The sequence below is a fragment of the Stigmatopora argus genome, unplaced genomic scaffold (assembly GCF_051989625.1).
Source record: "Stigmatopora argus isolate UIUO_Sarg unplaced genomic scaffold, RoL_Sarg_1.0 HiC_scaffold_61, whole genome shotgun sequence".
Taxonomy (NCBI): domain Eukaryota; kingdom Metazoa; phylum Chordata; class Actinopteri; order Syngnathiformes; family Syngnathidae; genus Stigmatopora; species Stigmatopora argus.
The window spans coordinates 14,735-41,192 of NW_027520075.1; the positions used below are offsets into that span (position 1 = coordinate 14,735).

Below are 26,458 nucleotides of genomic sequence, written 5' to 3' on the forward strand. Positions count from 1 at the left end.
TCGACCGTGGGCGTCCGCTTGGAGCAGGTGCAGGATTGCCTGCGGTTACCGTCGAACGAAACGTCGAGGGTTAGTAGTGTTTTTAGTTGTCATTTGTCTGAATGTGGGAACCCTGCTTGATGCCATCTTGTGGATTGTTGACAAACCATCTGTTGGGACCACGTCATAGGTGCAGACCCGCTTGAAGGAGCCAATCCGGCACCAGTCGGTGGTGCAGCGTACGGTCATGCAACTACATGACCAGCTAACGTCGACCGTGGGCGTCCGCTTGGAGCAGGTGCAGGATTGCCTGCGGTTACCGTCGAACGAAACGTCGAGGGTTAGTAGTGTTTTTAGTTGTCATTTGTCTGAATGTGGGAACCCTGCTTGATGCCATCTTGTGGATTGTTGACAAACCATCTGTTGGGACCACGTCATAGGTGCAGACCCGCTTGAAGGAGCCAATCCGGCACCAGTCGGTGGTGCAGCGTACGGTCATGCAACTACATGACCAGCTAACGTCGACCGTGGGCGTCCGCTTGGAGCAGGTGCAGGATTGCCTGCGGTTACCGTCGAACGAAACGTCGAGGGTTAGTAGTGTTTTTAGTTGTCATTTGTCTGAATGTGGGAACCCTGCTTGATGCCATCTTGTGGATTGTTGACAAACCATCTGTTGGGACCACGTCATAGGTGCAGACCCGCTTGGCAAAAAAAAATACAACACCAGTCGGTGCTGGAGCGTACGGTCATGCAACTACATGACCAGCTAACGTCGACCGTGGGCGTCCGCTTGGAGCAGGTCCAGGATTGCCTGCGGTTACCGTCGAACGAAACGTCGAGGGTTAGTAGTGGTTTTAGTTGTCATTTGTCTGAATGTGGGAACCCTGCTTGATTGATGACCTACTATGGACTGGAAAAATGACGCCATCTGACGTTCTCAGGCTCACAAGATGGTGGCGAAGTTGCAGCGCCAGTTTGCTACTCTGAAAAACAGGCAGAAGACGGAACTCCGGTCATTGTTTGAGGAACAATAACCTAAAATCCAAACTGGCGCACACGGGCGGAGGAGGTATGTCGTCGAGCATTAGAATTCGAATCCACTGGCTTAGACCTTCATTTCAAAGTCAAGTTGCGAAACCACTTCCGGATCCAATTCATCAAACATGGCTGAAAGTGCAAGATAGCCAGCCTCTCTGAACACAGCTCTGCATCAAACCAATCGAGCCAGGAGTGGAGTGGAGTGGAGTGTTGTGTTATGTCCGGTTGTTCTGGTGTTGCAATAAACTACACATGTGTGACCTCGGGTCATTTCCTGAAGCGCTGATGAAGTGTTTTGGGAAATGTGGGAGCGAACAGAGTTCCAGCAAGTCCAGGTACCCTAGGTTCTCCTCCTTTTGTTTCATCTCCTAAGGAATGTGCACCCCAACTAGCCTTTTTCTCTTTCGTTTTCTTCCGCAGGTATGACTTGGTGCTGTCATCTGACTCTCCCTCGCTGGACGGCTCAGCCCAATTGAGCATGGTGGCGACCGACGAGGTTGCCATCGTCACCATAATGTCATTGCCGCTCACACGGGCCCCGGTCGAGCAAGTCCACGAAGATTACCTGGGGGACCTTGTGACTTTGCTCCAGGTGATGCGTGATTCAACTGTCTCATCCTCTTTTGGCTCATGCGGGCGGGGGGGCAACAGCACCTGCATTGGACCACATGTTCATTAACATTGTTCTTTTTGCTTTAAGGATCTCATTGTTAAATTAGACGATGACATGGATCATTCTTTCCGGTTTTCCTGCTGTGTTTGCCAAGAGGACTTCCCGAGGTCTGTCTGGTCTGTCTGACCAGCATTGCATTCCATTCCATTCCATTCAGTGTGTCATTTTAAAACACCTTGATTTGATTTTTGTGTGCAGTTTCAAAGCGAGGTATGGCCTTCAAGCTCAATTCGGCTCATTTCCTGAAGCACTGATGAATGCTTTTGGGAAATGTAGGAGCGAGCAGAGTTCCAGCGAGTCCAGGTACCCTAGCTTCTCCTCCTTTTGTTTCATCTCCTAAGGAATGTGCACCCCAACAAGTCTTTTTCTCTTTCGTTTTGTTCCGCAGGTATGACTTGGTGCTGTCATCGGACTCTCCCTCGCTGGACGGCTCAGCCCAATTGAGCATGGTGGCGACCGACGAGGTTGCCGTCGTCACCATAATGTCCTTGCCGCTCACACGGGCCCCGGTCGAGCAAGTCCACGAAGATTACCTGGGGGACTTTGTGACTTTGCTCCAGGTGATGCGTGATTCAACTGTCTCATCCTCTTTTGGCTCATGCGGGCGGGGGGCAACAGCATCTGCATTGTACCACATGTTTATCAACATTGTTCTTTTTGGTTAAAAGGATCACGTTGTGACATTAGTGGATGTGACGGATCATTCGTTCATGTTTTCCTGCCGTCTTTGCCAAGAGGACTTCCCGAGGTCTGTCTGGGAAGAATTGACCAGCATTGCATTCCATTCCATTCCATTCAGTGTGTCATTTTAAAACACCTTGATTTGATTTTTGTGTGCAGTTTCAAAGCGAGGTATCTCCTTCATGCTCAATTCGGCTCATTTCCTGAAGCACTGATGAATGCTTTTGGGAAATGTAGGAGCGAGCAGAGTTCCAGCGAGTCCAGGTACCCTAGCTTCTCCTCCTTTTGTTTCATCTCCTAAGGAATGTGCACCCCAACAAGTCTTTTTCTCTTTCATTTTGTTCCGCAGGTATGACTTGGTGCTGTCATCCGACTCTCCCTCACTGGACGGCTCAGCCCAATTGAGCCTAATGATGACCAACGAGGTTGCCATCGTCACCATATTGTCATTGCCGCTCACACGGGCCCCGGTCGAGCAAGTCCACGAAGATTACGTGGGGGACTTTGTGACTTTGCTCCAGGTGATGCGTGATTCAACTGTCTCATCCTCTTTTGGCTCATGCGGGCAACAGCACCTGCATTGTACCACATGTTCATTAACATTGTTCTTTTTGGTTAAAGGATCTCATTGTGACATTGGTGGATGTGACGGATCATTCGTTCATGTTTTCCTGCTGTCTTTGCCAAGAGGACTCCCGAGGTCTGTCTGGGAAGAATTGACCAGCATTGCATTCCATTCCATTCCATTCAGTGTGTCATTTTAAAACACCTTGATTTGATTTTTGTGTGCAGTTTCAAAGCGAGGTATGGCCTTCAAGCTCAATTCGAGTCATTTCCTGAAGCCCTGATCAAGTATTTTGAGAAATGTGGGAGCGCGCAGAGTTCCAGCGAGTCCAGGTACCCTAGGTTCTCCTCCTTTTGTTTCATCTCCTAAGGAATGTGCACCCCAACAAGTCTTTTTCTCTTTTGTTTTCTTCCGCAGGTATGACTTGGTGCTCTCGTCCGACTCTCCCTCGCTGGACGGCTCAGCCCAATTGAGCATAGTGGAGACCGACGAGTTGTTCTGCATCACCAAATTATCTTTGACGCTCACACGGGCCACGGTCGAGCAGGTCAATAAATACGTGGGGGACCTCGTGACTTTGCTCCAGGTGATGCGTGATTCAACTGTCTCATCCTCTTTTGGCTCATGCAGGCGGGCGGGCAACAGCACCTGCATTGTACCACATTGTTATGATCGGGGGTCACGTTCCTCCGAAGTCCAAGCATGGCGACCACCTGCGAGTCACCTTGCCGCTGCCCTCGTTGTCTTTCTAGTTGGCTGTCGATCCGGATGGCCAATTCCACGAGCGCGTCGAGGGACCCTGGTTCCTCTCGGATCGCCAGCTCCTCCCGCATCTCCACATTCAGCCGTCGTGGAGGGAGGGCGGAGTCATTAAAGGCACTCTCGGCGGCTAAGATGCGGAATTCGACCCAGTCTTTTGCCACGCTCCGGACGCCTTGTCTGAGAGCTCTTAAGCGCCCACCGGCTGGTCGAAGATCTTTCGCATCTCTGCGGTCAATAAGTCGTAGGAGGTACAAATGCGGGAGCCCCTCTCCCATTCGGCGCTCGCCCAGGCTAGGGCCTCATCACGAAGGCAGCCGATCAGGTAAGCGATCTTGGCTCGGTCCGAGGTGTGGGTGAGGCTCGGTTGTTCAAACACCAACTGCCATTGAACCAGGAAGCGCCGGCATGCGCCGAGATCTCCACCGTAGGGGGGCCTTAGGTCCCTGTTGCGGCGATATCGGTGTTACCAGGGGAGCGGCTGGGGTTAGCTGTGCACTTGGTGAATGAGGCAAAGAATTGAGTAGTGCTCGTATGTCATCCAGGGGTCTCAGCCATGCTCGATACCTTAGAACAGAGGTACGCAATAGCTTGGGTATGCTGTTCCAAAGGGACTGCTCTGAAAGCGGTCACTCCAAACTTCCAAAAACTCCACAACGCCCATTTTGACAAGCTGGAGTCCATCGACGACTACCTGCAGAGGAAGAAGGGCAAGAAGATGGCACCTGCACCCGCCCAAGAGACCAAAGTGGCGAAGACCGCTCGCGTGTCCTTGTTCAGCCCGGCGCCCCACAGGAAGAAGAACGACGCCCAGTCCAAAAACAAGATGGCCGACAAAGGCAAAGATGTTGCCAAATTGGGTCGGAGGGGGCCTGGCCTGCGCCCGCGGGATCGTGCTGTTATGATCGGGGGTGGAAGAGCCCAAAGCAGGCGAGGGTGGGAGTCTGCTTCTCCAATCTTGATTAGAATGATCCAAGTGAAAGGCCAGGCACCAGAGGGGATGGCGTCGGGATGGCGTCGGCGTGTCGTTAGGCGTATCCGTGGTCGTGGAGGCCGAGCGTAGTCGGAATCCTGGGAGCAAAACAAGAGGTCTTAAATCAACGAAGGAAGGCGAGAAAATACAAGCAGGTACGTACCTCACTGTGAGCAGATCAGACGATCCCGCAGTGTGGTCCTGTTCTTGGTGGCCTTAAATACTCCTCACTGGCTAATGACTCACACCTGGCAGCCCTCGAGTCATTAGAGGCAGGGGTGTCAAACATACGGCCCGCGGGCCGGAACCGGCCCCCAAGGAGGTTCGATCAGGCCCGCAGGATCATTTGAAAGTGGAAAAAAATGCATCAAAGACATGGGATTCATATTCTTAATTCCCTGCAATTCACGGATTATCCGCTAAGGGGCGCACTCTTTCCATCAGAGTAGAAGACAAGCTGCATCACTGAGACAGAAACTTTCTTCATTACACATTTCAAATCACTCTCCTTAGTTTGTAAGGTGCACGCAAAGATTACATTTTGATTTTATATGCGTATGTGTAAGTGGTTTAAAAATTCCTTTCATTAAAAGTCTCTTTTAATCTTAAAGTGCATGACTATATTTTTCAGTACCAATTCAAGTTTTGTGCCTTTGTACAATCAGTGGGATCCGTTGCAATGCCTATTTGTGAATGATAAAAGTCAATTGCACATTTATCTAAGGAAATATGAGGTGTTTCATGAAAGGATAGTTCATTCCATTTCAATATTTTCCTAATGTTCTTGTGCTTCTTTACACCAAAACAAAGGAAAGACATGATATTTGGGTTATTTATAGCAGAGCATGGTATCATTTTAATGGTCCGGCCCACTTGACATCTCCCTAGGCCGCCGTATGTGGCCCACCATGCCAAATGACTTTGACAGCCCTGCATTAGAGGCAGGACCTGTGGTTGGGTGGCGGGCGCAACCAGCCACCAATCTCGTCTGGGGCCTGACACACATGTTTATGAACACATTGCTCGGGACATCCAAGCTGGCTTGGAGTGAAACTGCAGCACATTTTCAAAATAAGGGCTGGCGGAAAAGTTAGACACGGAGCAAAAATGTTCCACTGTGAGAGTGAAAGATCCACACCACAACAGACCGACACACACAAAAAACACACAAATAAAACCACATTATTCACCTTGACTACTGTCTATGTACATTGCTTACTGACACTGTCTATATTTCTATAGTGAAAAGGGCAGTAGTGACTGACGCGCGGGTGCATGTCAGGCTCAAAGCCTGACACCATTAGCAATCGACGATCATGTTTTTGTCTGCTACCAGTGACCGACCGAGACTATCCGGATCAGAGCCAAACTTTCTTCAGGTTTAGCGTTATCAAGGTAGTGTTTTAGTCGTGCCTTGTCTTTCTTGTCATTTGGATTCTTATGATTATTATTATCATTAATGTTGTAATAACAATAAAATCGGATTATCATCAATGCTTTTCTCAATTGTTGTCTTTTTTATGGTACAAATAAATACATAGTATTATTGTGTATTACTTTTTCAATGTCATTTGACTAAATTGCAAGATCAATCATCCATTCTGGTTAGTCGTAGTGATACATTGTGAAGTTGTTTGCAAACTCCCAACAAAACCGCTAGGAGGAGACGAAGAAGAGAAACACGAAGAAGAAGAAGAAGAAGAAGAAGAAGAAGAAGAAGAAGAAGAAGAAGTGGAAGCGTATAAATTTCCCCGGCAATCTTCGCGATAAGTCACGCTATCTATCGCCATGGCTTTGAGACTGACTGAAGTTTTTGAAGTCACCGTTAAGTGTGAAGGCTCCAACGACAGGTAATCTGAGAAAAAGCCTACTTTTTGAGGTCCTTATTGTTGTTTTAGCAAAGATAGTCAAGTTTTGACCTGTCAATTTAGTCCCTGGGGCTATTTTAAAGTTAAGAATTCTGTGTCTAAGTAATGGCGGTGACTATTCCCCGCATACCTGTCAACTTATACGTTTTCCCCTTATTTTATACGTTTTTTGATCATTTCAAATTGTGTACGCCGTATAACAACTTTTGTACGGGATTTTTTTTAAGTACGTTTTTTGTAAAACGGATCTCGTTTGACGCATTTCGGCTCTAATCCGGATCGTCTCGGTCACTGGTAGCAGACGAAAACGCCATCGTCAACTGCTAATATTGTCATGCTTTAAGCATGATATGCGCACACGCATTCCCCTTTCACACGAAACAGGAAATGATTAAATCATTTCCTGTTTCGTTATTTAAGCAGCTATGGGTCCGAATACATTCACGGTCGCGTCACGACAACGCGGCGCGACCATAACACTTGCACACGTGCACCCTATGTGAGTAAATATGTGCCGCGTTGCATTTGTACGGTTTTCTATTGCTTAATACGGGGGATTCCAATCATTAATACGGGGAGGAATTGGCCCAGGTTGACAGGTATGTACCCGGTAACCTTTCAATTTCTTGGACTATTTAACCGTTAAGAATTCTGTGTCTAGTTTAATTCTAGTCAAAGGTATTAGTAGACAACAAAATACTGACACATTTAACATTTGTGGCTGGTCAATTCGATGCCAATTTCAAAATACTACATGTCTGCAGAAGTTGCTTGTATCAACCCTGAAAACAGTCCTTTATACTTGCAGAAAAAAAACCTCCGCATCACCATGGGACTTCAGCCGAGCACAAGTGATCCTCAAAAACACGTGAGTACAGCATTTTTTTTTCAAATCTATCAAAAATCCTGTGCTTTACTGTCTTCATGTTAAATAAAAGTGCCATGAGAAAAGTCTTCATTGTTGAGAATGAGTGACATTGCAACCTCAATTTAAACCATCCATGTCTTGTGGCCAAATTTGTGTTACACATGGAAATAGCATGTACAGACGCTCCCCTACTTACGAACGAAGGAGTTAGGTTCCGAGCGGTTGTTCATAAGTTGAATTAGTTGGTAAGTTGATTCAGTGCTATATTTTGTATTATCATTTATCTTTAAGGCCGATATAAGTATATTGAAGGTAAATATAAGTGCATTTGTATGTTTAAGGCTTGTATAAGTAACACGCATTGGTTTGTACTGAAAAAAAAACATTTAATAAAATGGAGAGAATATGTACACTACTGTATAGAGAGAGAGAGAGAGAGAGAGAGAGAGAGATTTATGTATTAGAAACTGGCCGAAAGAAGCGATCTAACGACAATTGCACCGTTTTCTTCTTTTTTTCATCATAAATGATGCGGTAGCACTGTATGGCATCATTCAATTGATTTGCAAACTTTGTGCAACGTTCCATATTTGGGTCCTGCTGCTCCATCTTTCTGTTTATAAATGGTACCGACGGTCGGTGGAACGATTCAAGTTGTATTCCCGTGCAACGCTCACCACTTTCTCACGCGCATCAAGCTTCGTAATTATTGCCACTGGTTTCAAATGAAATGGCTTGCCTCTTCCTTGCATCTCCTTCACTAGAAGCCTTTCGCTTTTCACCAACCATATTGAATAATGGCTGCACGAGATATTTCATGATAAAAATGAAAAAGGTTCTTTGCGCACTGGAGATACGTCACGCACTTGCGCAACTTGCGCACTGCAACGAACTGGGCAGAGGAAGGTGGATGCTGGGTGAGCCGAGCGCTCTCAGCGCCAGGCGTCGTCGGTATTAGCGGCGGAAAGAAGCACTACTCGGAAAAAGGCGCGCAATACAAAATCGAACTTGCGAACATTTTTCAACATAAACGCAATTTGCAGACATGTTCGTATGTACCGTTGTTCGTAAGTCGAATGTTCGTAAGTAGGGGAGCGTCTGTACTGTATCATTATTATTTATTTTTAATCATTACTCAAACATTTTGCAAATAAAATTAGAATTCTTCTTGGACATAAAATGTGTGTTGGCTTTCTGGGAGTGGTAAGCAATGTGTCTATTGATTGACCTTTTCTTTTTGCTTTAAGGATCTCCTTGTTACATTAGCCGATGACACGGATCTGAAATTTGTTTTTGTTTCTGTCGGCCAGGCCATAGTGGGTGGAGTTTGCGATCTCGGCTGCCTCGGTACTGCTTTGGCCCGCCTACTAGCCAATCATAGTTTGTGAAAGCAATGACATGTCCCAGCCAGCAAAATGCTAATGCCTATGAAAAATCATTGTGGGGTTGCCAACTCGAAATCTGATTGGTTAAAAGCAACAGTCTAGTTGAATGCAGCAGAGCCCGCAAGAACTGATTGTGCAGGCTTTGAGGCAGATCTGATCTGGCAACAAATCATGGCTGAAATGTGATTGGTTAAATGCTTCAATATGAAAAGACACATCTGGAAGCAGTGCAACCAGGGGGAAAAGAAATGAAAGGAAGCTAACAGACCATTTGGAATAATAAGTACGTATTGATGGACAAAATAGAATATGATTCAGATATTTCTTAGGCCAGCAGAGAAGGCCTTGAAGGCCCTGACGGCCCGCCACTGTTTGAACATCAATGCATTGAAATGGATGGGAAGGTGGCCCCTACCAAGATGGCCGCCCTCAGGCGATCTGTACCAAGATGGCCGTCCTCGGGCCATCTTGGGTGGCGGCGAATGAACTGCCGTACCTCCCCTCCAACTTCAAAAGAAGAAGAAGAAGAAGAAGAAGAAGAAGAAGAAGAAGAAGAAGAAGAAGAAGAAGAAGAAGAAGAAGAAGAAGAAGAAGAAGAAGAAGAAGAAGAAAAAATACACGAAGAAGATGTGTTCAAATATCAACCGGCATTCCACCGGCATTCAATGCTGCCGTGGAGATTGAACTACGTACTTAGTTGCTCCCCACAATGTCTTCTAACCAGCAGCCTGTCTTATCCCATGGCCACCATTTTAGTGAACTTCTTGAAGTCATCGTTAGGTGTCAAGACCGCAACGAAAGGTACGTACTATGAAGACCCGAATAATCGTATGCCTACGATTATTTTTTCAACTCAAATTTTCGCATGCCTACGATTCTTATTCGGGTGCCTACGATTCTTAATTTTTGCCTCAATTAAGTCCGTGCAGCAGCAACATTGTTCTATGTCATTAACTTTCTACGTGTCAAGCACACGTGCTGTTTTTACTAACGTACTAGTACTAGTAAGAACGTGCAATTGCCACTGGTAGAGTTGCAATACGTATACATCATTACAATGTATTGGTAGGCCTAATATATACGAGAGTTACGTTATACGCAATTCATTGCAGCAATTATTTGCAACTGTAATACAACTTTGCAACACGATTATCCGTTGTCTTGCTAGCATTAGTATTAGCATGGAGAAAAAATATAAAAAGTACACTTTAGAGGAGAAAGAGAAATTGGCCGATGTGGTAGAAAAAATACAAAGAGCTGCTGTAAGAGGTTGAGGAGAAGGCTAAATTAAAAAAAGAAATGGGATCCAAAGAGGAAAACATTTGTTCAGCCAACTGTACAATGGGGTTACTTGACAGTTGATTATTTCTTTACAGTAGCCTATGTCATCGATCATCATGACTTTAATTTGTAGTTAATTGTGGAATTTAAACATATTACCGGTATTTTGTTTCATGCTACTAGTAAACTGTTGATTAAAATAATAATGATTGTCCTTGTTATGATTTTATAATAAATATTCCATCATAGCTTTAATTCTATGCATCGAATCTGTTTAGACACTAATGATCTCGTGCCTACTAATATTCATTATTTTTGGAATTTTCCACTGCCTACTATTATTCCGGTGCCTACTATTATTACTAATTCATTTGGAATTTTCCACTCCCTACTATTATTCCAGTGCCTACTATTATTCGGGTCTTCATAGTACAGTGGTACCTCGAGATACGAGCTTAATCCGTTCCGGGACTGAGCTCGTATGACAAGTTACTCGTAACTCGAGGTAAAGTTTCCCATTGAAATGAATGGGAAACAATTTAATTCGTTCCAACTCTCTGAAAAAAACACCAGAAACAGGATATTGGATTGAAAAAAAATGTTTTATTTCTTATAATTCGCCATATATTGACAAAGTAATAAATAACGAGTGGTTTAATAGAAATAAAGTGTTTAATCTAACTAAAATTGGCCGGATTTCGCCGAGGGGAGAGGGGCTTCGTTTTTTTTTTTTTCCTCCACACAACGCACTCGTAAACAGAACAAACACTCCACCCTCACGTTCGCTATCGATGGGCTGTTTGCTGTCGTACTATTCCCTTCAAAATATTCCGAAAATGATGCACACAAATGTCCTCACAATCGGAGAACGCACGACCACTTGCCAACGAGCAGCAAGCAGTCTTATCAGCGATCGCCCCGCTGCTCATCTTCTTCTTCTTCTTCTTCTTCTTCTTCTTCTTTTTCACCTCAGGCGCCTGAGGATTACCCTCAGCAGCGCTAGGGCTGCCACTGGAACACGGATAAGTTCATCCAGGGAGTTGCCCAAGCCGCGATGGTAGCGTTCGGTCATTAAGGCCGGACAGCGGAGCCATAAGTGTTCAGACGACTCTGTTTCCTCGTCGCACAGGCGGCAGCGATCCGAGTCGGATTTCTCATGGGAGCTACAGGGGCGCTGGCTAGCGGCTCCTTTTTAGCTTGTAGCATCTGTGTTCGCGTCCCATCGAACGGCGCCTATGATAGAGTTGCTACCGGGGATACTTTTGCGAGCACGAGTATACTTCATTACCCAGAAAGCCCTCTTTTCACCGCGCATGCGCGTTGTGCGTTTCCTGGTCTGAATAGCTCATCCGGTGCTCGTAAATATTGTTATACACGAAAGATATGCCAAAAAAAATGCCATGGCAACCTGGCTTGGTCGCATCACGAAACTTTGACCGCATCACGGGCGAATTATTCGATCGAAATTTCCCCCGTAAGACGAGCATTCCGTATGACGAACGGTCTTATGACGAGGTACCACTGTAATTGGATAAAGCCTACTTGTTGAGCTCCTTATTGTTGTTTTAGCAAAGAAAGTCAAGTTTTGACCTGTCAATTTAGGACAGTCAGCCGTTTGACAAACTCAGTCGTCACTTACGTAAACAAAACAAAACAAAAAGAATTAAAAAGTGATTAATGTCCATCTCTTTTAGATTTTGGATTATTAGTAATGGCGGTGGCTATTAACCGGTAACCGTTCAAATAGTCCCCGGGGCGATTTAGCCGTTAAGAATTCTGTGTCGGGGCTATTTGACCGTTAAGAATTCTGTGTCTAAGTAATGGCGGTGGCTATTAGCCGGCCGGTAACCGTTCAAATAGTCCCTGGGGAAAGTCTTACTTTCATGTGTGTAGAAGCAGTTAGTCTACAAACATGAAACACATGAAAGTAACACTTCGAAGTAAGTACAATCTTATTGAAATTGGATGTGTTATTGCCAATTGATAGATTTGAACATTAGGTGAATAGGGATTTAATCAAACATCAAACAAAACATTTCACACAACAAAGTGAAACGCAGACATGTTTTCCATTCACTTTCCATTCATTTATGGATTCAAATTCAAAACCACTAGTCAAAGAAAGGTATTAGTAGAGTACACAAAATACTGACACATTTAACATTTGTGGCTGGTCAATTCGATGCCAATTTCAAAATACTACATGTATAACTACACTATATGACATCTTGATATCATGTATAATAGGAATAATATTGTAATAGATTCTTTTCTATATCGCAGAGCACTATTGAATTTTTAAGCCAACAATCTATTTAGATAGAGAGTAGAGAGAAGTTATTCCTGTATCCACCCTGAAAACAGTCTTTGATACTTACAGAAAAGGACTTTTCCGCTTCACCATTGCATTTCAGCCGAGCACAAGTACTCCTCTAAAACACGTAAGTACAACATTTTTTTTTAAAAAAAATATATCAAAAATCCTGTGCTTTACTCTCTTCATGTTAAATAAGTGTCATGAGAAAAGTCTTCAAAGTTGAGAATGAATGAGTGACAGACATTACAGATACATGCAACCTCAAACCATCCATGTCTTGTTGCCAAATTTGTGTTACATATGGAAATACCATGTACTGTATCATTATTATTTATTTGTAATCATGACTCAAACATTTTGCAAATAAAAATAGAATTCTTCTTGGACATAAAATGTGTGTTGGCTTTATGGGAGTTGTAAGCAATGTGTCTATTGATTGACCTTTTCTTTTTGCTTTAAGGATCTCGTTGTGAGATTAGCCGATGACACGGATCATTCTTTCCTGTTTTCCCTCATTCTTTGCCAAGAGGACTTCTGTTGGGTTCAAACACCAGACATTTGTTTCACCAACCTGAAAAGAAGGAAATCACAGAGAATTTGAGTTAACTTTATTCAAAAAATGAGAGGTTCAGAGACTGTCACTGTCACAGCCCTCCAAAACACTCTGAAGAAAATCTCCCCTTGCCTATTCTCTTATTGTGTTTTGGGAGTGTCCAAGTTACAGGAAGTTTCAAGCTGATCACAGGAGAGATAGTTCTCTCCCAGTAACAAAAGGTTCTTTGATCATGACCATATGCCCCTTCGAGATAACATCTTTACAGTCTCCTGCAACTCTCACACAATGGCTCGAACAGACAGGCGTCGGCCCCCCTGGGTAGTTCCTCTTTGTTGAATAAGGTGAAACTTTCCAGGGCCCAAGACACTCTCATTCTATTAACTAACATTTCGACAGTCATACCAGAATCAGGATAACTTATATAAAATAATTCCAACATAACCCTCCTGTTTATCCAGATTCTGTTATAAAATATCATCACCCATAACCTCTTCTTTTCAGATTTTCACATTACAGGATCACAAAAATAACAGAAAAACATTACACTCAAAAGTCAACAAGGCATAGTGTTTAGCATCTGGGAACATGTCAGGCAGTCCTATGAACTGCATTTCCTCCTCATCCCCAGATGCGTCGGCGTCGTCGTCATCCCGTGGTTCGCCTCCAGATGTCAATAAGGCATACATTTCTGATTTGACTGGTTGTATAGCATTTGTTATTAACCTTTCACATAACGCACGAATACAGGGAATGCAACAACAGCCACAAGTTGTGAGAATGGCAGCATAAACAGCGATTGACATTAAAACTGATACAACCAACTGTTTGTATCTGCCAAACATGCTACCAAATTCGCCCCACATTGAGGTGTCGACTCCAGAATGTTCTTTCATCTTGCTGTTGAGGGATCGAAGGCCCTCCAGGGCCTTGGTTAAACTCCCGTCAGCTGCTGTGTTGTTAGGGATGAACGTGCAGCATTGGTCGCCAAAGATGGAGCACACGCCACCTTTCTCTGCCAGGAGCATGTCAACAGCAATTCTGTTCTGGAACGCCATCAGGAGGTCACCGACAACTGTTCATGGATGGCTGCAAACCCTTCCTCCGTCCTGTTCTGGAGTCGTGCAATTTGGTCAGCGAGTTTATACTCATCTGGTATGCTGCAGGGAACCCCGATGTTGTTGATGTAGGTTGGGTCCCCGTCTCCCCATCCAGGAGCGGACCGCTTGGCTCTGCCATTCCAGTGGTGAGGCAAGACGTTTCCTGCACTTGTTTTCCAACTCGAGTCTCTGTGGGCGGGGCGTTCAGATACGCCCAGGCTGTCACTGACAGTCCAGTCACTGTGATGTGGATGACAACAGCTTTCACTGTGGCTTCTGTATAGAGGTGCAAAGTCTATGGGAGGTCAGGGTTAAGTGAGGGGTGCTCGTGGCTGGTGAGTAGACGTCAGATGAGTTTCTTCACGGACAAGGGTTTTGACACCGTCCGACTTAGTCCACTCAGAGTCACCTGTCTCGAACTCTTGACCTGAATCGACTTTGACTTTTCAGCGATCTTTGCTGCTGTGGAGGTTGGTGAGTTGGGCCACGAATGGGTCTTCCCATCGTGGAGAGAACCAGGACTTCATTTTTATGACTCGGATCAGGATCCAGTCACCTGGCTACACCACCTCCTGCAAGATAGACAAAAAGATCACGGCACCTTACATGTTCTTTGGATAAGTTTCTCTCCTTCATCTTCCCATAAAGGAAGTTGAAATGGTCTTCCAATAACTATCTCAAAAAGTGTTAATCTCAAGCTAGTTCTACCAGTTGTTTTGCCATGTTTTGCACTATGCTGTTTGAAAAATGAGCTCCATTGTCACTCCAGATGATTCTGGAGATCCCATGTTCTTTACAGATCAATAAAATAACAAATTAAACAGTTCCTACAAAAATTTTAAAATAGGTATTTATACCTCTTCACCATACCTCCCCCCTGTTGAGACATTTATGGCTCAATTATGGAATACATTTTTGGTAGGTACGGTAGGCCTTTAGCTTTGTACAGTTCGTCTGCTGACTGTTCTTGAGATCGGCTCAGTTTTGTTGTTGTGTATGCTGTGCAGTAAGTGTTTGCGCTGCTGCTTTAGCTGCTGTGTTCTGTCGTTGTCTTCAACACGTGCTTAACATCCATCATTATGTTTGTGAAAATTTAAATACCTTATCAATCAAAATTAAACATGCTAGCTGATATTCTATTTTGAACACTGCTTCCTTGTTAAGATCAAAACCCATATTTGTTTTTTCCTCTTTCCTACAATTACACAAATTAACTAATCATACTAAGAATAGGAAAAATACAAAAAGCAAACCAGGCTGCTTTCTCCCCAGGAAAACAGCTTTCCCGTTCTCTGTAACAGTTTAGATTCACATCAATTAATATTCAGAAACAAAATGCACACATTTATAATTCTAAATAGAATTGAACCCAGTAAAATGTAACCACCCCTTGTTTGTCAGGGTCAATATTTTTAACATAATTGTATCTTTTAGAGCAATCAAAGCCCATTACTTTTAAAATGCATACTAATCAAGTCCCAAATTCATCTAACAATGTGTATTGCGTTGCATATTAACCTCAGTGTTTTCTTAATTCAAAATATCCCAAACTAGTAGTCTTATTATCAAATGTAACATTCCATTGTCTTCGGAGTTTGCCAATCATCTCCTATGAAACTTTCTCAATCAATATTTTTCAATAGTCAGGCATAAAATTAAATTCTAGTTACATTTCTATCCATTGTAGTTTCTCTTTTCTCTCTAATTGTTTACTTTAAAAATATGTAAGAAGATCTAGTCACAATTGTTTACTTTAACTATCTGTAAGAAGGTGTAGTCTCAATTGAAACGCTTTTTTTTATATGGAGACAATAAAACCAATATAAAAAGTTCCTCATGGCTTACAGCATTGCTCCCCGAGCAATAATCTTTCCAATCAATATTGGAGTGCTTGCCATTTTGTCTGATTACGTCAAAAATTTATCTTACCTGCCTCCTCATACGTTTCAACTGAGAGAACCTTCTTACAGAGCACAAAATGGATCCGCTATTTTCATGTCTGCTGGATTGGTCAGGAACATTTGCACTCTCATCCCGGGTTGCTCATCATGTTTCCTGTTGAGAAATGCAATCTCCCTCTGCCAACCCAAAATTAATGCGTTTCTTTTAAAGTTTTTTCTTTTATGCAGACATATGATTAGCCTCATCCTCCAATTCCAATCGTGTAGTTAATAATGGCGTTTGGTATATTCCACTAAATTAGATTTCCATTTTTTTTTTTTTTTCTTCGGAACGAAATATGGAAACTTTTGTCAATTCAGTCAATTATTCTGTTAACACAATTTGGATGCCATTATCACAATAAATCAATAGTACTTTGGAATTTGGTATCAAGCACTGTCTTTTCAGTGCTCCTAAATTTTGCATAGCAGATTTGTTTCTCCACTTCAAATTTCACGTTTGGAGTACTGCTGCTTTTACCATTAAAATTTCATTGAACTAAACAATTTTCCATAATTTTCATCAAAATTTGATTTCAAATTTCTAAATCATTTTCCACCTTGATATCTGATTGATTATATCTTGATGGTCGGCCAATTAGAAACACAAAAGACAAACAAACAATCATTCATGTTCACACTAATTTTCAAAAATCAGTGGTCTGCAATTTTTCATCACTGGTTAAGAGCCATCCCCAGTCTGGGGCTTCTTGGCAGCTAACCACCTTTTTGCTGTGCTATCAGCCTAATCATTCTCAAAAGAAATAGGTTAATGTTGTTTGGTTGACATCAACTGTTTGATGCTAATGCAATTAATATTCTAATCGTCATTAATATGAACCACGCTAAAGCATATTCCACCTGTGCCGGGCAAAACAAGGAATGTTTTCCTGTGCACCGAAAAACATTTCATGCCTCTTCCGTCCTAGGGAAATCATGCCTATCCTAAATCAATTATTTTATCTAAATTTACCTAATAATTTGGATAAATGCCATTTCTGCATTGTTTTCATGTTTGATATCATTAATAATTTGGATGATTCTTAATACTTAAGTCTAAATCGCAAATCACTCTCATATTTCTAAAACAAATAGTTAAAGCTCTGGCTGAATTCCTATCCGCTCTAAGAAGGCAGTTTTATTTAAAATAAGAGCCATTTTCTGTGCTCACTATTACCTCAATTACAATTTAGGCAAAATAACCTTTCACTAGGCATTTCCTAATATAAATTTTAGTGTTTAATAAAAGACCCATAATTTTTCACTAATATATCATAACACTATCAACTATCTCTGTCTCTCTTGTGGTAGTCTTTCCTGCCCTTTGTCTTTGGTGTGAAGGGAGCAGTAAACTGGATGGGCTTCTCCCCCCCCCCCCCCCTCTCTCCTTTTGTTTGCAAAGAGTGTGCTTAGCTTAAGGGGGGTCCGCATCTGTGAAGGGGGGGCTTCACCACCTTTTTTATCTATCTATTCCCCTTACTTTTGTTAACCATTTGTTTTGCTACCTCCTGTTTTAGTCGTGCGCTATCATGTCGTCGCTGTGCGCGGGGAGGGTTGCCCCCGCATTCCCTGGCTATGTGGCCCTCTTTGCCGCACGACCAGCAGGCCCCCTTTCCCCCCCCTCGTCGTCGTGCTCCCCGCTTGCGTGTGGAGCCTCGCACGAGGAGAGCTGAAGAGGGACCACTGTTTTTTAACAGGCCTAATATAGTTATCTCTTCTCTTTTTTGTTTAGCTACTTTCTCAACCTCTTCTATTTGCCCTGCTATTCGCAACCACGCTTTGGTTTGATCATAACCTTGTTTTTGCATTTTACTTCGTTTTTTGTTACACGATTTTTCGATTTTTTTGTTGTAGTTCACGGATATCTTTTATTATTAGTCTACCGGTGAACCCATATTTTTTTACCCAATAACGCAAGGATTCCACCGCGTCGGGATCCTCTCTATGAACTATCTTCCAGTCTTTAGACGCAAGTTCCGAGAGGAATTCCTCTTTTTTACTTGTTTTACTTTGTACTTTACCCATTTTTGAATAAAATTTAGTCCCAGTGGGTCTTTGCACCTATAGTGCACTAACACTGGGTTTAGACAACAGGATGTCGATAAATTCCTTTAGTGGTAGACTCACTTCAACCTTTTCAGGCGGAGTTTCATGTCTACATACATCCACTAAAGGTCGACATTTGTCTCCTGTTGTTTGATATGAGATACAAATCACCAAATGGTAAAATGTATTTCCAAACACACTTTTTGCACGTTCACTCCTTTTAATTCGCAACCAAGGCTCCGCAAACCTTTACAGAGTTTAATTAGTCTTTTGCAACTAAGGGTGTCTGTTACGCCACGAATTTCTGGTTATTGTTTGTTCAATACAACTTGGACTCCGATATCCTTTACAGAGTTTAATTAGTCTTTTGCAACTAAGGGTGTCTGTTACGCCTGCGGATTTAATTTTACTTACAGAGTTTAATTAGTCTTTTCCAACTAAAGGGGTCTGTTACGCCTTCATTCATTCCTTTTTTCTCATTCATTCCTTTTTTAAATAAAATTTACTCACGATTCTCTGCGTCCTCGGTATCCCTTCAACCTTTGGACCCCAGCCCGTAAGGAAGAAACAGTCCTGGAAAAGGATCTTTATGCTGTGGCCACAGACTTTTCTGGATCTTGCTCACCCGCTGGGATCGTCCGGTATCTTGGAATCCGGCTCGAAGGACCAATTAAATGTTGGGTTCAAACACCAGACATTTGTTTCACCAACCTGAAAAGAAGGAAATCACAGAGAATTTGAGTTAACTTTATTCAAAAAATGAGAGGTTCAGAGACTGTCACTGTCACAGCCCTCCAAAACACTCTGAAGAAAATCTCCCCTTGCCTATTCTCTTATTGTGTTTTGGGAGTGTCCAAGTTACAGGAAGTTTCAAGCTGATCACAGGAGAGATAGTTCTCTCCCAGTAACAAAAGGTTCTTTGATCATGACCATATGCCCCTTCGAGATAACATCTTTACAGTCTCCTGCAACTCTCACACAATGGCTCGAACAGACAGGCGTCGGCCCCCCTGGGTAGTTCCTCTTTGTTGAATAAGGTGAAACTTTCCAGGGCCCAAGACACTCTCATTCTATTAACTAACATTTCGACAGTCATACCAGAATCAGGATAACTTGTATAAAATAATTCCAACAACTTCCAAAGGTCTGTCTGGGAAGAATTGACCAGCATTGCATTGCATTCCATTCCATTCCATTCCGTGTGTCGTTTTAAAACACATTTATTTGATTTTTGTGTGCAGTTTGAGAGAGAGACATGGCCTTCTTATGGGATTCGGGTCACTTCAAGAATGGCTGATGAAGTGTTTTGGGAAATGTGGGAGCGAGCAGAGTTCCAGCGAGTCCAGGTACCCTAGCTTCTCCTCCTTTTGTGTCATCTCCTCCTAAGGAATGTGCACCCCAACAAGTCTTTTTCTCTTTTGTTTTCTTCCGCAGGCATGACTTGGTGCTGTCGTTGGACCGCTCAGCCGAATTGAGCCTAGTGGAGAGCGACGAGTTGGGCAGCTTCACCAAATTGTCTTTGACGCTCACACGGGCCCCGCCCGGTCGAGCAAGTCAAAGAATACGTGGTGGACCTTGTGACTTTGCTCCAGGTGATGCGTGCAGGCACACAATGATAGCCTGGAGCTGCAATTGGACAAGACAAAAGAGGATTTAGAACAGGTGGGTGTTTATGTCCACTGTCAAGATACCAAATTGGAATGAACCTTTAACATTGCCCAGAGGATGAGGATGAGGATGAGGATGAGATTTTGTTAGGTTCATCCAATTGTACGTTTATCCTTAGGTATTTCCAATTCAGCTTTCAATAAAAAAAGGCATCTGTAGTCACATCACCATTTAATTCTTGCAAGAAGAGAATACATCCTCCCGCTCGTCCGGTCAAGATTATTCTGGCGAGCGGCATTATGTCCTGCCCATTTAAGGCCTCAAATCAAAACAATTACAAGGTTGTCGACTCGATCCAATTGCGTAAGCAAGAAACAAAACAATTCCAGAATCAAGCAAACCTAGCGTCAACCTAGCATCACAAATTAAAACAATATGCTTGATAGCCATCCGCTGAACCAACAACAATTAATAATAATAATAATCGGACATAGGCCATGTCGTCATTACCACAACACAAAAAGCCTACTTGTCATCACACGTCCTTCACAGATCTTCATTGCGAACTTGCATGTGGGGAAAGGGTTGAGGCGTAGCTTCCAGTAATCAGTCCTTGGAGCAACGACTCAATGTATTGTTTATGTCCTAGCAAACTTGTATCTCTCGCCTGGAGCCAGCTGTCCTGGAGAGCGACCTTGGAGTAAGCGTTTGTCTTCGTTGAAAGCACATTAATTCTAACTCTAACATAAAAGCGATCAACACATATATATATATATATTGTTTAATGTAGTTACACATTTAGGATGAGCATTACTACTCCTAATAAGCAAATATATTGATTAATATAGTAAGCATGTATATTATAAGTCTTTATATTCATTGCAAACACATTTATAATAATGATTACTCCAACAGATTTTGTTTCTAGTCCATGTCCTAATGTGCCATTAGAGGCTTTCTGAGAAGACCGAAGAGTTGGCGCGTCTGCGCTGGAAATCGAGAAGTCAAACCAGTTGGCTATCGCTAGTCTTAGACGTGCAGTTTTAGCACCTATCCCTAATTCCTTAACTCCGTCTGGTCCCGTCGAACAAACTCAGACAGTAGACCTTTTGTTCATTGTCATCGAGTTAACAACCATAGTTTTACTCCTACAGTGGTAATACTATATCCAAATGAAACAGCTACAACAAAATGAATGAGTCAAATGTCCTATTGGTCATTAGCGAGCCGTCCGTCATTGCGACGAGCTGCGGACTAAATTTGAGCACTCGGCTGTGGTAAGGCCCTGCTCGATGCCATCTTGTGGATTGCTGACAAACCTTCTGTTGGGACCACGTCATAGGTGCAGACCCGCTTGGAGCAGTGAATTCGGACCAGTCGGTGGTGGAGCGTACGGTCACGCGACATCACCAGCTAACGTCGACCGTGGGCGTCCGCTTAGAGCAGGTGCAGGATTGCCTGCGGTTACCGTCGAACGAAACGTCGAGGGTTAGTAGTGTTTTTAGTTGTCATTTGTCTGAATGTGGGAACCCTGCTTGATGCCATCTTGTGGATTGTTGACAAACCATCTGTTGGGACCACGTCATAGGTGCAGACCCGCTTGAAGGAGCCAATCCGGCACCAGTCGGTGGTGCAGCGTACGGTCATGCAACTACATGACCAGCTAACGTCGACCGTGGGCGTCCGCTTGGAGCAGGTGCAGGATTGCCTGCGGTTACCGTCGAACGAAACGTCGAGGGTTAGTAGTGTTTTTAGTTGTCATTTGTCTGAATGTGGGAACCCTGCTTGATGCCATCTTGTGGATTGTTGACAAACCATCTGTTGGGACCACGTCATAGGTGCAGACCCGCTTGAAGGAGCCAATCCGGCACCAGTCGGTGGTGCAGCGTACGGTCATGCAACTACATGACCAGCTAACGTCGACCGTGGGCGTCCGCTTGGAGCAGGTGCAGGATTGCCTGCGGTTACCGTCGAACGAAACGTCGAGGGTTAGTAGTGTTTTTAGTTGTCATTTGTCTGAATGTGGGAACCCTGCTTGATGCCATCTTGTGGATTGTTGACAAACCATCTGTTGGGACCACGTCATAGGTGCAGACCCGCTTGAAGGAGCCAATCCGGCACCAGTCGGTGGTGCAGCGTACGGTCATGCAACTACATGACCAGCCAACGTCGACCGTGGGCGTCCGCTTGGAGCTGGTGCAGGATTGCCTGCGGTTACCGTCGAACGAAACGTCGAGGGTTAGTAGTGTTTTTAGTTGTCATTTGTCTGAATGTGGGAACCCTGCTTGATGCCATCTTGTGGATTGTTGACAAACCATCTGTTGGGACCACGTCATAGGTGCAGACCCGCTTGAAGGAGCCAATCCGGCACCAGTCGGTGGTGCAGCGTACGGTCATGCAACTACATGACCAGCTAACGTCAACCGTGGGCGTCCGCTTGGAGCAGGTGCAGGATTGCCTGCGGTTACCGTCGAACGAAACGTCGAGGGTTAGTAGTGTTTTTAGTTGTCATTTGTCTGAATGTGGGAACCCTGCTTGATGCCATCTTGTGGATTGTTGACAAACCATCTGTTGGGACCACGTCATAGGTGCAGACCCGCTTGGCAAAAAAAAATACAACACCAGTCGGTGCTGGAGCGTACGGTCATGCAACTACATGACCAGCTAACGTCGACCGTGGGCGTCCGCTTGGAGCAGGTGCAGGATTGCCTGCGGTTACCGTCGAACGAAACGTCGAGGGTTAGTAGTGTTTTTAGTTGTCATTTGTCTGAATGTGGGAACCCTGCTTGATGCCATCTTGTGGATTGTTGACAAACCATCTGTTGGGACCACGTCATAGGTGCAGACCCGCTTGAAGGAGCCAATCCGGCACCAGTCGGTGGTGCAGCGTACGGTCATGCAACTACATGACCAGCTAACGTCGACCGTGGGCGTCCGCTTGGAGCAGGTGCAGGATTGCCTGCGGTTACCGTCGAACGAAACGTCGAGGGTTAGTAGTGTTTTTAGTTGTCATTTGTCTGAATGTGGGAACCCTGCTTGATGCCATCTTGTGGATTGTTGACAAACCATCTGTTGGGACCACGTCATAGGTGCAGACCCGCTTGAAGGAGCCAATCCGGCACCAGTCGGTGGTGCAGCGTACGGTCATGCAACTACATGACCAGCTAACGTCGACCGTGGGCGTCCGCTTGGAGCAGGTGCAGGATTGCCTGCGGTTACCGTCGAACGAAACGTCGAGGGTTAGTAGTGTTTTTAGTTGTCATTTGTCTGAATGTGGGAACCCTGCTTGATGCCATCTTGTGGATTGTTGACAAACCATCTGTTGGGACCACGTCATAGGTGCAGACCCGCTTGAAGGAGCCAATCCGGCACCAGTCGGTGGTGCAGCGTACGGTCATGCAACTACATGACCAGCTAACGTCGACCGTGGGCGTCCGCTTGGAGCAGGTGCAGGATTGCCTGCGGTTACCGTCGAACGAAACGTCGAGGGTTAGTAGTGTTTTTAGTTGTCATTTGTCTGAATGTGGGAACCCTGCTTGATGCCATCTTGTGGATTGTTGACAAACCATCTGTTGGGACCACGTCATAGGTGCAGACCCGCTTGAAGGAGCCAATCCGGCACCAGTCGGTGGTGCAGCGTACGGTCATGCAACTACATGACCAGCTAACGTCGACCGTGGGCGTCCGCTTGGAGCAGGTGCAGGATTGCCTGCGGTTACCGTCGAACGAAACGTCGAGGGTTAGTAGTGTTTTTAGTTGTCATTTGTCTGAATGTGGGAACCCTGCTTGATGCCATCTTGTGGATTGTTGACAAACCATCTGTTGGGACCACGTCATAGGTGCAGACCCGCTTGAAGGAGCCAATCCGGCACCAGTCGGTGGTGCAGCGTACGGTCATGCAACTACATGACCAGCTAACGTCGACCGTGGGCGTCCGCTTGGAGCAGGTGCAGGATTGCCTGCGGTTACCGTCGAACGAAACGTCGAGGGTTAGTAGTGTTTTTAGTTGTCATTTGTCTGAATGTGGGAACCCTGCTTGATGCCATCTTGTGGATTGTTGACAAACCATCTGTTGGGACCACGTCATAGGTGCAGACCCGCTTGAAGGAGCCAATCCGGCACCAGTCGGTGGTGCAGCGTACGGTCATGCAACTACATGACCAGCTAACGTCGACCGTGGGCGTCCGCTTGGAGCAGGTGCAGGATTGCCTGCGGTTACCGTCGAACGAAACGTCGAGGGTTAGTAGTGTTTTTAGTTGTCATTTGTCTGAATGTGGGAACCCTGCTTGATGCCATCTTGTGGATTGTTGACAAACCATCTGTTGGGACCACGTCATAGGTGCAGACCCGCTTGAAGGAGCCAATCCGGCACCAGTCGGTGGTGCAGCGTACGGTCATGCAACTACATGACCAGCTAACGTCGACCGTGGGCGTCCGCTTGGAGCTGGTGCAGGATTGCCTGCGGTTACCGTCGAACGAAACGTCGAGGGTTAGTAGTGTTTTTAGTTGTCATTTGTCTGAATGTGGGAACCCTGCTTGATGCCATCTTGTGGATTGTTGACAAACCATCTGTTGGGACCACGTCATAGGTGCAGACCCGCTTGAAGGAGCCAATCCGGCACCAGTCGGTGGTGCAGCGTACGGTCATGCAACTACATGACCAGCTAACGTCGACCGTGGGCGTCCGCTTGGAGCAGGTGCAGGATTGCCTGCGGTTACCGTCGAACGAAACGTCGAGGGTTAGTAGTGTTTTTAGTTGTCATTTGTCTGAATGTGGGAACCCTGCTTGATGCCATCTTGTGGATTGTTGACAAACCATCTGTTGGGACCACGTCATAGGTGCAGACCCGCTTGAAGGAGCCAATCCGGCACCAGTCGGTGGTGCAGCGTACGGTCATGCAACTACATGACCAGCTAACGTCGACCGTGGGCGTCCGCTTGGAGCTGGTGCAGGATTGCCTGCGGTTACCGTCGAACGAAACGTCGAGGGTTAGTAGTGTTTTTAGTTGTCATTTGTCTGAATGTGGGAACCCTGCTTGATGCCATCTTGTGGATTGTTGACAAACCATCTGTTGGGACCACGTCATAGGTGCAGACCCGCTTGAAGGAGCCAATCCGGCACCAGTCGGTGGTGCAGCGTACGGTCATGCAACTACATGACCAGCTAACGTCGACCGTGGGCGTCCGCTTGGAGCTGGTGCAGGATTGCCTGCGGTTACCGTCGAACGAAACGTCGAGGGTTAGTAGTGTTTTTAGTTGTCATTTGTCTGAATGTGGGAACCCTGCTTGATGCCATCTTGTGGATTGTTGACAAACCATCTGTTGGGACCACGTCATAGGTGCAGACCCGCTTGAAGGAGCCAATCCGGCACCAGTCGGTGGTGCAGCGTACGGTCATGCAACTACATGACCAGCTAACGTCGACCGTGGGCGTCCGCTTGGAGCAGGTGCAGGATTGCCTGCGGTTACCGTCGAACGAAACGTCGAGGGTTAGTAGTGTTTTTAGTTGTCATTTGTCTGAATGTGGGAACCCTGCTTGATGCCATCTTGTGGATTGTTGACAAACCATCTGTTGGGACCACGTCATAGGTGCAGACCCGCTTGGCAAAAAAAAATACAACACCAGTCGGTGCTGGAGCGTACGGTCATGCAACTACATGACCAGCTAACGTCGACCGTGGGCGTCCGCTTGGAGCAGGTCCAGGATTGCCTGCGGTTACCGTCGAACGAAACGTCGAGGGTTAGTAGTGGTTTTAGTTGTCATTTGTCTGAATGTGGGAACCCTGCTTGATTGATGACCTACTATGGACTGGAAAAATGACGCCATCTGACGTTCTCAGGCTCACAAGATGGTGGCGAAGTTGCAGCGCCAGTTTGCTACTCTGAAAAACAGGCAGAAGACGGAACTCCGGTCATTGTTTGAGGAACAATAACCTAAAATCCAAACTGGCGCACACGGGCGGAGGAGGTATGTCGTCGAGCATTAGAATTCGAATCCACTGGCTTAGACCTTCATTTCAAAGTCAAGTTGCGAAACCACTTCCGGATCCAATTCATCAAACATGGCTGAAAGTGCAAGATAGCCAGCCTCTCTGAACACAGCTCTGCATCAAACCAATCGAGCCAGGAGTGGAGTGGAGTGGAGTGTTGTGTTATGTCCGGTTGTTCTGGTGTTGCAATAAACTACACATGTGTGACCTCGGGTCATTTCCTGAAGCGCTGATGAAGTGTTTTGGGAAATGTGGGAGCGAACAGAGTTCCAGCAAGTCCAGGTACCCTAGGTTCTCCTCCTTTTGTTTCATCTCCTAAGGAATGTGCACCCCAACTAGCCTTTTTCTCTTTCGTTTTCTTCCGCAGGTATGACTTGGTGCTGTCATCTGACTCTCCCTCGCTGGACGGCTCAGCCCAATTGAGCATGGTGGCGACCGACGAGGTTGCCATCGTCACCATAATGTCATTGCCGCTCACACGGGCCCCGGTCGAGCAAGTCCACGAAGATTACCTGGGGGACCTTGTGACTTTGCTCCAGGTGATGCGTGATTCAACTGTCTCATCCTCTTTTGGCTCATGCGGGCGGGGGGGCAACAGCACCTGCATTGGACCACATGTTCATTAACATTGTTCTTTTTGCTTTAAGGATCTCATTGTTAAATTAGACGATGACATGGATCATTCTTTCCGGTTTTCCTGCTGTGTTTGCCAAGAGGACTTCCCGAGGTCTGTCTGGTCTGTCTGACCAGCATTGCATTCCATTCCATTCCATTCAGTGTGTCATTTTAAAACACCTTGATTTGATTTTTGTGTGCAGTTTCAAAGCGAGGTAT

General features: G+C 45.2%; 1 long non-coding RNA gene across 2 annotated transcripts; it reads left to right on the forward strand.

The window, feature by feature from the left end:
• The first annotated feature begins 2,356 nt into the window (after positions 1-2,356).
• On the forward strand, positions 2,357-26,136 carry LOC144070402 (uncharacterized). 2 transcript variants are annotated; one of them, XR_013299267.1, is made up of 3 exons: positions 2,357-2,438; positions 2,531-2,635; positions 25,992-26,136. It is a non-coding gene; the product is annotated as an uncharacterized LOC144070402 (long non-coding RNA). The 2 variants fall into 2 exon arrangements; XR_013299268.1 differs by lacking the exon at positions 25,992-26,136 and adding an exon at positions 2,721-2,886.
• The last annotated feature ends 322 nt before the right edge of the window (positions 26,137-26,458 follow it).